Source organism: Theropithecus gelada, chromosome X (assembly GCF_003255815.1).
Source record: "Theropithecus gelada isolate Dixy chromosome X, Tgel_1.0, whole genome shotgun sequence".
In the NCBI taxonomy this organism is placed as follows: domain Eukaryota; kingdom Metazoa; phylum Chordata; class Mammalia; order Primates; family Cercopithecidae; genus Theropithecus; species Theropithecus gelada.
Genome location: NC_037689.1, coordinates 78,785,096 through 78,797,240, shown reverse-complemented (window position 1 = coordinate 78,797,240; position 12,145 = coordinate 78,785,096). Strand labels below are relative to the sequence as shown.

Sequence of the window (12,145 nt, the reverse complement as noted above, 5' to 3'; positions counted from 1 at the left end):
AATCATATTCAATAAGCACAGAAAAAAATATTTGACAAAATTCAACTCCCATGAAAACAAATCTCAGCAAATTCAGAATAGAAGGGAACTTCTTCAACTTCATAAGAATATATACACAAAATGCACAGCTAACATCATACTTACTGGTGAGAAATAAGAACTTTTCCCTCTAAGATCAGGAACAAAGCAAGAATGGCTGGATAATTTCCTGAGTCTACTTGTAGGTTGTGGTGCTGGTGGTAGCAGCTAGAAAACATAGAAGATAAAAGCATTAATTACATGAAATAGTATATTCTGTACCACACAGGAGTATTTTTGGTTTTGAATGAAAGCTGTGCCCTCGAAAGGATAGCATTCATTTTTTAAGGTTTTGAGAAACACTGGACGACTAGTTTGGATATACATGTTGGCACATTCTGTTTGACCATCTAGCTGGAAAATAATATACTGTTAAGCAAACTTTAACCTAGAGGAGAAGAAATAAGTATTTTCAAAAAAAGAATTAGGAGATGGTAGCCTTGGTCTGAGAAGACCTGGTTCACGAGTCAGTGGAGCATTTTAGGGACACTGTTGTAGTCATGAGTGGTGTCGACAGGGAGGAAAAGTTAATTTTGGTTAAGGTATTGAGCAGCACAAAAAGAGTGTTTTACAAAAATGGAAGGAGTTTATGATAAAACACTTGGATATTGTGGCACAAGGTGTTAAGGCCTTCAAGTTTTCGACAGGTCTTCTGCCTTCTAATTGAATTCTCTGCCTAACAGCCCATTTCATTTGCCTCTGAATGGAGTTCAATTTAATTCATGATCAATAAGTAGCCCATACAGATCTCGGAAAGACAAAGTAATTGAAAGGCAAGGCTTCATGCCACGGACACAGCATGTGGATTTAAATTTCCCCAGTATGAAATATAAGAAGGTAAAGAGGTGTTAATTCAATACTGTATTAGGCTAAATGCAAAAACAGAAGGTAGTTCCACATATGCAAGGATCTTGATGCTATCATTCTCAGATGCAGACAACAAAACTCTTTTGTGTGGTTTCAGTAACAGAGAGATAATAGGTGGGTTTCATCAAGAGTTTTTGTTGTAATCCTAAACTATGGAATGCTTTACTCCAAACTATAATAAATATAATAAATAAATAAATATAAGACTAAACAATGATACCACTGGAATTCAATACATTCTTCCTCTTTCCAATGACACAATATTTTAATGAGCAAAAAAGCAAAAAACAGATGGGGGCCAATTCAGCGAGAGGATATAAGAATTGTAAATATATGCACCCAACACTGGAGCACCCAGATATATAAAGCCATTATTATTAGAGTTAAAGAGAAATACAGACCCCAATACAATAATAGCTGGAGAATTCAACACCCCACTTTCAGCATTGGACAGATCTTCCAGATAAAAAATCAACAAAAAACACCAGACTTAATCTACACTATAATATAACATAAATAATGTGTATTCTGCAGTCATTGGATGAAATGTTCCATAAATATCAATTAGATCCATTTGTTCTATAGTGATTATCAAGTCTGATATTTCTTTGTTGATTTTCAGCCTGGATGATCTTTCTAATGCTGAAAGTAGAGTGCTGAAGTCTCCAACGATCATTGTTTTGGGGTCTCTCTCTTTAGCTCTAACAATATGTGCTTTATATATGTGGGTGCACCAGTATTGAGTGCATATATATTTACCATGTTATATATTCTTGCTGAAATGATCTCTTTATCATTATACAGTGACCTTCTTTGTCTCTTCTTATACCTTTTGTTTGAAATCTATTTTTTCTGATATAACTACACTTGTTCTTTTTTGGTTTCTACTAGTATAAAATATCATTTTCCATCCTTTTATTTTCAGTCTATGTGTGTCATTATAGGTGAAATGTGTCTCTTGTAGGCAACAGATCAATGCATCTTGATTTTTAATCCATCAGCCACTCTTTCTCATTTGATTTAGTCCATTTACATTCAATGTTATTATTGATAAATAAGGACTTACTATTGCCATTTATTTATTGTTTTCTGGTTGTTTTGTGACCTTCTCTTCCTTCTTTCCTTCCTTCCTGTAATCCTTTTAGTGGAGGTGATTTTCTTTGGTGGTGTGTTTTAATTTCTTGCTTTTTACGTTTTTCGATCGATTGTACATTTTTTGATATGAGGGTGCCATGATGCTTGCAAATACTATTGTATAACCCATTATTTTAAACGGATTACAACTTAATACTGATTGCATAAAAAATTAACTAAGAAGCAATGAAAAAAGTAATATAAACTCTACATGTTAACTTCATCTCCCTGCTTTTTAACTTTTTGTTTTTTCTATTTATATCTTATTTTACTGTCTATGTCTTAAAAAGTTTTTTGTAGTTATTTTTGATCTGTTCATCTTTTAGTCCTTCTACTTAAGATATAAATAGTTTGCACAACACAAATACAATGTTATATTATATGTTTTTCTCCATACTCACTATTATCAGTGAGTTTCATACTTTCAGATGATTTCTTGTTGCTCATTAACATCATTTTGTTTATGATTAAGTAACTCCCTTTAACATTTCTTATAGGACAGGTCTGGTGTTGATGAAATGCCTCAGTTTTCATTTGTCTGGGAAAGCATTTTTCTTTTACGTTTAAAAGATATTTTTATGGGATATAGTATTCTAGTATAAGCATGTTTCTTCTTTTAGCACTTTAAATATGTTATGCCACTCTCTCCCCACCTGTAAGGTTTCCATTGGAAAACCTGCTGCCAGATGCTGCATTGTCTATTTTTTGTTTGTTTTTTTTTTTCTTTTTTCTTGCAGCTTCTAGCATTCTTTGTTTATTGTTGACCTTTGGGAGTGACTATTAAATGCCTCAAGGTAGTATTCTTTGGGTTAAATCTACTTGGTGTTCTATAACCTTCTTGTACATAAATATTGATATCTTTCTGTGGGTTTGGGACATTCTCTGTTATCCCTTTGAATAAACTTTCTACCCATATCTGTTTCTCTACCTCCTGTTTAAGGCCAATAACTATTATATTTGCCCCTTTGAGGCTATTTTCTAGATCTCATAGGGATGCTTCATTGTTTTATATTCTTTTTTCTTTTGTCTCCTCTGACTGTGTATTTTCCTATAGCCTGTCTTCAAGCTCACTAATTCTTCCTTCTGGTTAATCAATTCTGATGCATTCTTCAGTATATGTCAACTGCTTTTTGCAACACCACAATTTCTGCTTGCTTCTTTTAAATTATTTCAATCTCTTTGTTAAATGTATCAGATAGGGATTCTGATTCGCTTCTCTGTGTTATCTTGAATTTATTTGAGCTTCCTCAAAACAGCTATTTTGAACTCTCTTTCTGAAAGGCCACGTTTATTTGTCTCTCTGGGATTGATGCCTGGTACCTTATTTAATTCATTTGGTGAGGTCATGTTTTCCTGAATAGTCTTGATGCTTGTGGATGTTTGATGAACAGTTTCTGGGCACTAAGTGGTTAGGTATTTATTGTAGTTTTGCAGTCTGGGCTTCTTTGTACCTGTCCTTCTTGAGAAGGCTTTTCAGGTATTTGTAAGTACTTAGTTGTTGTGATCAAAGTTTTTGGTCACTGCTTCCATATCTGTATTAGAGGGCATTCCAAGTCTAGCAGTGCTGTGGTTCTTGCAGACTCATAGAAGTACTGCCTTTGTTGTCTTGGATAAAATCTGCAACAATTTTCTGGTTTACCGGGCAGAGACTCTTATTCTTTCCTTTATTTTCTCCCAAACAAATGAAGTCTCTCCCCCTGTGCTAAGCTGCCTGGAGCTAGGGGAGGAGCAGGAGTGACACAAGTACTGCTGTGGCCATCACACTAGGACTGTACTGGATGAGAACTGAAGCCAGCACACCATTGAGTCTCATCAAGGACCCGCTGTAACCACTACCTGGCCACTGCCTATGTATGCTCAAGGCTCTAGGGCTCTCCAATCAGCAGGTGACAAAGCCAGCCAGGCTTCTGTTCTTCCCTTCTGGTGGCAAGTTCTCCTGGGTCCTGGGTATGTCCAGAGATGCCATCCAGGAGCTAGGACCTAGAGTCAGAAACCTTACAAATCTGCCATGTGCTCTACTCTACTGTACCTGAGCTGATACCCTAACCACAAGACAAAGTCCTTCCTTCTTTTTCCTCCCATTTTCATAGGCAGAGGATTCTCTTCCCATGGCCACCACCCCACAGGCCCATGGGGAACACTGCCAGGCTACCACTGGTATTCACTTAAGGCCCAAGGGCTCTTTAATCAGCTTGTGGCAAATTCTGCCACCCTTTGGGGCAATGGGCTTACCTCTGGCCCAATGCAGGTCCAGAAATGCCATCTAAGAGCCAAGGTCTGGAATCAGTGACTGCAAGAGCCCACTTGGTATTCTTTCCCACTGTGGCTGAGCTGGTACCTAACCTACAAGACAAAATCCCCTTTACTCTTTCCTCTGCTATTCTCAAGCAGAAGTCTCTCCCATAGCCACCATATGTAGGAATGTTATGGGTCACATCTGAAACCAGCACATTTTTGGAGTCTTGCCAGAGGTCCACGGCAAATAGTACCTGGCTATTGCTGGTGATTATTTAGGGTTCAAGGGCTCCTTAGTCAACAGTTGATGAATCTTTTCAGGACTGGGTCCTTCCCTTCAAGGCACTGGGTTTCCTTTTGGCCCAAGGTGTGTCTCAAAATGTTATGCAGGAGCTAGCGCTTGGAATGGGGTCCTCATGACTCTGTCAGCTGCCCTATCCTGCTGTGGCTGAGCTAGTGGCCAAGTTACAAGGCAAAATTCACTTTGCTCTTCCCTCTTCTTTCCTCAAGCAGAAGGAGTCTTTTTGGAGCTTCACATTAGGCTGGCTGTCTGGTGTTGGGGGAGGGGTGGCACAGGCACTTTTTAAGCGTCCCTCCTTGGTGTCACACTAGGTCATGTGCTCCCCAAGTTTACTGGCTTCAAGCTCAGCATCGCACTAGAACTTTCCTAGACTAGCAGTCCTTGTGGCCTTAACTACTTTTTATGTTTATTCAGGACCCCAGAGCACTTTAGCCCACTGTGGTGAAGCTTGCTGAAACTCAAGTTCTTACTGGAGAGATGGGTGATTCCACTCTGGCTAGAATGTCTGTAAATGCTCCCTCTGTGGGCGTCACCTGAGTTCTGCCCCATGTTACTTTCCACTGACAGGGCAGCAGTAAGTTTTAATGCAAAGTCCCACAATCACTGCAGTTTCCCTCTCCCAAATGCACAGATTATCTCTCTGTACCACGTGGTCACTGCTTGGGGATGGAGGAGGGGTGGTGTCAGCAATTCAAGACTGTATTTCCTACCCTCTTCAGTACCACTTTCAGTGATATGAAGTTAAAACCAGGTACTGTGATCACTCATTTGATTTTTGGTTCTCAGGAAGGTTTTTTTGTGTGTGAATCACTGTTAAATTTGGTGTTCCTATGGAGTGGAAGATCAGTGGAGGCTTCTATTCAGTCATCTTGCTTTCCCTCCTATTTTTCTTCATTTTTTTTTAATCTCTGCATGCATAACCTCTATCAATAGTTCTCCAAGTTCATTATTTCTTTTTTCTGCAAATCCAAACCTACTGTTGAGGTCCTACAGTGATTTTTTTATATATCAGTTATTGTACTTTTCAATTCCAGAATTCTCATTTGGTTGTTTAAAAAAATTCTCTTTATTGACATTCTCTATTTGATGTGACACTGTCATTATATCTCCTTTATGCCTCTAATCAAGCTTTACTTTAGTTCTTTGAATATATTATAATGGCTAATTTGCAAAATTTTCCTGTTAAATCCAGTTTCTAGTCACTCTCACAGGCAACTTCTGTTGCCTGTTTCCCCCAACCCCCAGTGTATGTGTCATACTCTGCTGTTTCTCTGCATGCCTCAAAATTTTTTGTTGGAAACTGGACATTTGAGAACATATTGTAGCAAATATTAGTACTGCTCCCACAACTTGTTATTATTTCCTTCTTAATTTTTTTAGAATAAATTATTTCAGTGACCTCTATCTCCCTTCCCTCCTCCTTACCACTCACACTGTTAGGTCTCTGATGTTGCTCCTCAGGAGGGCAAAGTTTTGAGTATTCCACGGTTACCTTGGAATCATAGTGGTATTGGTATAGTTATCTTCCATGTTTTCCCTGATCACATCCAGCCATTTAGCTCCTATTTTACAGTGTCTTGGAGCAGAAATTCAACTATGAACTAATCTAATCAATTTGTATCTCCTTCTAAGGAATAGTTCCTGAGGTAGTACTTATTCTGAACCCAGGCAGGCCCCTCCTATGTGTTTTATTCCCTGGTTTTCTCCTGCATACTTACTGGCCTATATTCCAGGCTATATTTTCATTAGAGGAATGAATATCCTCTTGATTCCCTTTCACCACAACTTTCACTGTTTTTGAGAGGGCTCTTAGGTTTAAATGCCTCTACACTCGTTGCAAATGAATTAAGCTTCTTGGGGAAGAGACTGGGAACTACCTGTTTGATAGCCTGCTTCTTTCCCTCACTCTCCCCACACTCAGGCAAAATCTCTAAGCAAGGTTCTGTAGCTGGAGGTGAGAACAATGGCAAGCTTCTGAATAACACTTTCACTCTAGGAGCAGAACACTCAGTGGAGGGGTTTCAGTAGTTTGAGATCTTCTCAGCTTACCTCTCCTGATGTGGAATGACTGCCTCAAAAATCAAGGAAAGGGCTATTGGGTCCCCAATATTCTTAGCATGTCATACTCAAGTTAGAGCCTTCATTTCACAAGTGGGGGTTGAGGCCACGTGTAGAGAGACTCATGCCCATAATCCCAGCAATTTGGAAGGCTGATGTAGAAGGATTGCTCAAGGCCAGGAGTTTGAGAGCAGCTTGGTCAACATAATGAGACTCTGTCTCTACAAAACCAAAACCAAAAACCACACACGCACACACACACCACCACCACACACACACCCTATGTGGGGAATGGGCATAAGAAAGGAGCTCCTACCTCTTGACCACAGTTACCTGGAAAATAGCCTCAGCAACCAGTAGCTGGGTGCAGAATGAGAAATGTGGTTTTACTCCTCCCAAGAAGAATGCTTCCAGATGGGGGAGAGGGAGTCCTATATTCTTGGCTGCTGTAGCCTGGAGTGAAGTTTCTACCTTGCTGATCTGGGAGGAGGAAAGAGAGAGCAGGCTTGATTCATATGCCACAGACTTGAGCAGATATTTCTTCACTTACCGTTTGACCTTAGGACCATTTCCGGAGGCTTTAAGTGTTTTGTTTTCTAAATAATTTTCACCAGTTTTTCTGGAAAGTGGGTTAGCAGAGCTAACCACTTGAGGGATTCCAGAAGTCAATCCCTCAGAGGTCTTTGAACCTCTTCTATTTTTCTGTATATCCACTCTTTTTATTCCATCCAGTCCCAAGGCTTTAAATATAAACTATACACTGATTGCTCTCAAATTTACATCTTCTCCAAGGACCCATCCCCCTAAACTTGAGTCAAATACTGTATGCGGCTTCCTAGTTAACATCTCCACTCAGATATCTAATAGGCATCTCAAATTTAATATGTCTAAAATTGAACTCTTGTTCTATACCTCACCCTAAAACCTGCTTTATCCATAGTCTTCTCTATCTCAGTAAATAGAATGTTTTTCCTTTTTATAGTATATACAAATTTTTATCTTCCTGTTGCTTTGGACAGAAACCTTGGTATTATTCTTAACTCTTTTCCCCTCCTTATCCCACATGCAATCTGCCAGCAAAATTTAAAAGATCTATCTTTAAAATATATCAAGATTTGACCACTTCTCACCCCCTGCAGCCAGCTCAAGCCACTATTATCTCTCCTGTGGATTACTGCCATAGCTTATTAACTATTGTAAACTTGTGCCTACCCTCAAGATGTGTCTCCCCTTCTGTCTCCTAACATGCCAGAGTGATTCTGTTAAAACCTAAACCATATCATGTTACTCCTCTCATTAAAACTATTTGATGTCTTCTCATCACACAGAAAGTTATGTTCTCACAATGTCCTAAAAGACTCCACAATATCTTTCCACTCCATACCCAGTTTACTATATGATCTTATCTGCTATTACTGTTTTCCTACAACCACTCAGCTCCATCCTAGTCATTCTGCTAATTAACACACAAACCTCACATTTATCTCAGAACCTTTGCACGTGTTATTCCCTCTGCCAAGAATACTTTCCTGAGATTGCATTCATATCTCCTTCAGGTCTTTGTTCTTATGATATCTTTTCAGTGGGGCTTATTCTGACCTCCACATTTAAAATTAATGTACTCTCTCTGCCATCACTCTCTATTCCCTTTCCCTGCTTGCCATAATTTAATGTAATGCATATTTCACTTATTTATTTTGTATATTGTCTGTTTCGCTGCCAATTGACTGTAACCTCCATGAGGGCTGGGATAATTTTCTCTTTTGTTCACCACTCAACATCTGAGAACAGTGTCTGGCACAAAATTGGTTCTCAATAAATACTTGCTGAATGAATGAACGAGCCGGTTTCAACAGAGGGAAGAAGCCTAAGGGCACTTCTGGTATGGGAGAATAGGGAATAGAAACAGAAGGCTTAAGACCTCTTTATTCTCATGGCAAATTGGGCACAAACAAGCTTTGGGCATGTATATGAGCTCAGGTGTACCTCAGTGCCCAACACTGCCTTTTCCACTCTATCATCCAGTCAAGTCTTTAGGTATTTGATATGTAAATCACTTGACTTGGGCCATGGCAATGCTTCCCAATGGCCATGGGCATAGACTCCCACTAAACAGATATAAACAAACTGGTGGTTTTCTAATCTCCTCCACATTTTACCAACTGTTTAGTTACATGACTTCGTATGCCAATATACATGAGATTAAAGGGAAGCGGATGAGGGTGGCAGGGGTAGTGTTTGGAATATATGTGTTGTGGGTCTGGAGTCAAAGTCAAAGTTCAGCCTCAGTTATTACTTTGCTCAGAACTTCAGTATCTCACTCAGGAATCTTCCACAGACATGCCATTGTACAAATATCATAATAAGATAATAAAGAGATCTACATGGAACCCTGGAACCCTATTTCCACATTTGATGAATGAAGAATCTGAGGCCCAGAGAGGGGAAGAAACTTGCCAAAGTTCCTAAATATAGCGAATGGAAGAAATCGAAATCCTTGCTTCTTGCCACATAGTCTGATGCTGTTTCAAATAGGAGACATTGAATTCTTTTTCATGGGGTACCCCAACTGAAGAGAACCCCTAAAATCAGCAGGAATACTTAACAGAAGCCAAATGCAATATAATACATAGTGCGTATACTTACAAAGAGAATTTCATCTCAGCAATAATTAAGGGATATGTGTTTAGACTTTCGCAGGCAGGTACATGTTAGTTCAGGCTTCTAACTTCATTTTAACAAAGCAAAGCCAGGACTCATTTAATTAATCTTGTCAATGAAATTCCCTGATAAGTAGGTCTGATACTGCAATTTGCAAAGTAGGAGTTTAGTCAACTTCAGCACTGCCTCTTTTCTTTTGATTTTTTAAAAAAATAGTTTAAAGCATCAAATTCACAAGGCACATTGACAGTAGGGTTATTTGGAATTAAGTTTTTTATCTGTTATAAGCTGGGTACCTCTGGAAACAGACTCTGTGGTAGAGATGTTTGTGCAGGAAGTTTATTGGGGAGTGCTCTTGAGAACAGTATCTGAGAGGGACTAAAAGAAGCAGGACTAAGAAGAGAGAGAAATTGCAACAGAGGACCCCTCCAACTTCATGAGGAGTCCTGAGATTGAGACAGCACTTCAGAGATGTTTCAAATTGAGGCAAGTGCTCTAGGTCTTTGTATTTTCACATGGGCCTGTCAATGGATGTAGTCTGCACCTGAACTAGAGGATGCATAATGTTGAATAGGGCAGATCCCTCAGCCTAGGACAATTCCTGGGAAGGAATTGTCTAGTTACACCTTGGCAGATAACATTCCAGGCAGCTAGACATGAGTGCCTGAGTTCTTCATGGAGGATGAGGGTTATACAGTACCCATCACACTTCCCTTCCTTTAGATTTGGCCCTCCCCCACTTCCACACACCAGCATCATCAAATGGTTTATTTCACTCCTTCCTTGCCTTACTCTTTGCATTATTATGCCTATAGCAGTGTTCAGCAGAATTGCATTCTCTTTCTCTTTGGTTTTGAAATATTGCTTTTTCTTCTTTTTTATATATCCTCCAGAAGACTAACTTGGAGGGTGAAATATAGCTTTTGTTGATAATTGAGGTCTATAGGCAGGAAGAAGTAGCCATAAGCTGGGAACAACAACAGCTTAGTTTTTAATATATTAATTTAACGGGTTCTGTTTTTTATATACCTTTTATACAAGGTATACTCTTTTATTTTTATTTATTTATTATTTATTTTTACTTTACGTTCCAGGGTACATGTGCACAACGTGCAGGTTTGTTACATATGTATACATGTGCCATGTTGGTGTGCTGCACCCATTAACTCGTCATTTACATTAGGTATATCTCCTAATGCTATCCCTCCCCTCTAAGGTATACTCTTTTATACAAGAGCTGCCTGTCCTGCCCAACATACCTTGCCAGGGACTGTTTAGGATCTACAGGAAAGGCTTTGTACTTACAAGTAAACTAACTTCAAAAATTTGGCAATATGTATTTGAAAATGATTTTAAAATTTTGAAATCCTGCCATTCGTGAAAGTGGATTAATCTGGAGAACATTATGCTAAATGAAATAAGCCAGACACGGAAAAAAAGATACTGTGTCATATCACTTCTTTGTGGAATCCAAAAAAGTCAAACCCATAGAAACAGAGTAGAATGTTGGTTGCCAGAGGCTGCATAGGAAGGTGGATTGGAGACATGTTTGTAAAAGGGTGCAAACTTTCAGTTCTGAAATGAATACGTTCTGAGGGTCTAACGTACCATATGGTTGACTATAGTTAATAATACTGCACTGTAGACTTGAAATTTGTGAATTGAGTAGACCTTAAGTGTCCTCACCACACCCAAACAAAATGGTAACTATATGCAGTGATGGATGTATTAATTAGCTTTATTGTGGTAATCATATCATATTGGATATGTATGTCAAATCATCGTGCATACCTTGAATATATATAACTTTATTTGTCAATTATGCCTCAGTAAACCTGGAAAAAAGCAAATAAACAAACAATAACAGGATCAGGCATTAAAGAAAAAATTTTGAAAGCCAGGAAAGTAAACAGTAAAGATGATGAGATATACATTTAAAAATATACCCAACTCTTGTTCCAAGAACTACCACAGGAATATACCAGGAAAACTGAAAGAATTCACAGACCCTTTGAAAGAAGCAGCTTGCCATTGCAAACGGTGGTGAGACAGCTGAAAAACGGAGTTCCCAAAGTGTGAGAGGGAAAAAGTCGGCCTCTGAACACCCATCCCCACTGGGGAACCTGAAAATCCAGATCATGGGAGAAGGATTTAACCTTATCTAGGGCTGAAACAGATTTAGGGAGGTGAGTGAAATATAAAAGTAGAAGAAGCAGTGTGAAGAGCCTTGTAGGCACTCCCAGTCTTCAGCTTGAGCCCCAGGGAGACCATTCCTGGTATCTCACAGAGGTCCTGGGGGAAGGGAAGGCAGTCAGCAGAATGGGGGATGGGCCACAGGGTGACAGAAGGTCCTAGCTGAACCTCTGTAATAATTTTGACTGAGCACAAACTTTCCTGAGAAGAATACAGGGTTAGGGAGAAGTCTACAGGAAGTGCAGATATGAGTGCAGAAGCCACAGCTGAAGTTGCAGGCAGGTGGGGAGGTGAAGCCTGAAAGCCCTGCTTGCTTTCTCAGCAAGGAGGCTTGTGGTCTGGGGCAAGATCACAGCCCTGCTCTCCAGCTGCCTAGATATAAACTCTGCCATTGGTGGGGCACAGTGGGAGTGAGATTGGCCTTGCTGGCTGCATGAGAGCTAGGTGAGGTCTGTCACTGCCGGCTTTCCCTCACTTTTCTGGTGACCCATATGACACAGCAGAGGCAACCATAATGCCCCTGGGAACATAACTCCATTGGCCTGAGAACTCTCCCACCCCCAGCACTCAAAGTGGCCACAGCAAGCTCCACCCAAGGACAGTCTGATCTCAGACCTG

At 39.6% G+C, this 12,145-nt stretch overlaps 1 protein-coding gene across 1 annotated transcript in view; it reads left to right on the top strand.

Moving 5' to 3' along the window:
• Positions 1-12,145, top strand: part of UPRT (uracil phosphoribosyltransferase homolog) — a 139,397-nt gene that overhangs the window by 54,357 nt on the left and 72,895 nt on the right. Inside the window, exon 4 of the mRNA XM_025372313.1 lies at positions 5,030-5,189. The gene's annotated coding sequence lies outside the window, so the exon portion shown is untranslated. The remainder of the gene's footprint in view (positions 1-5,029; positions 5,190-12,145) is intronic.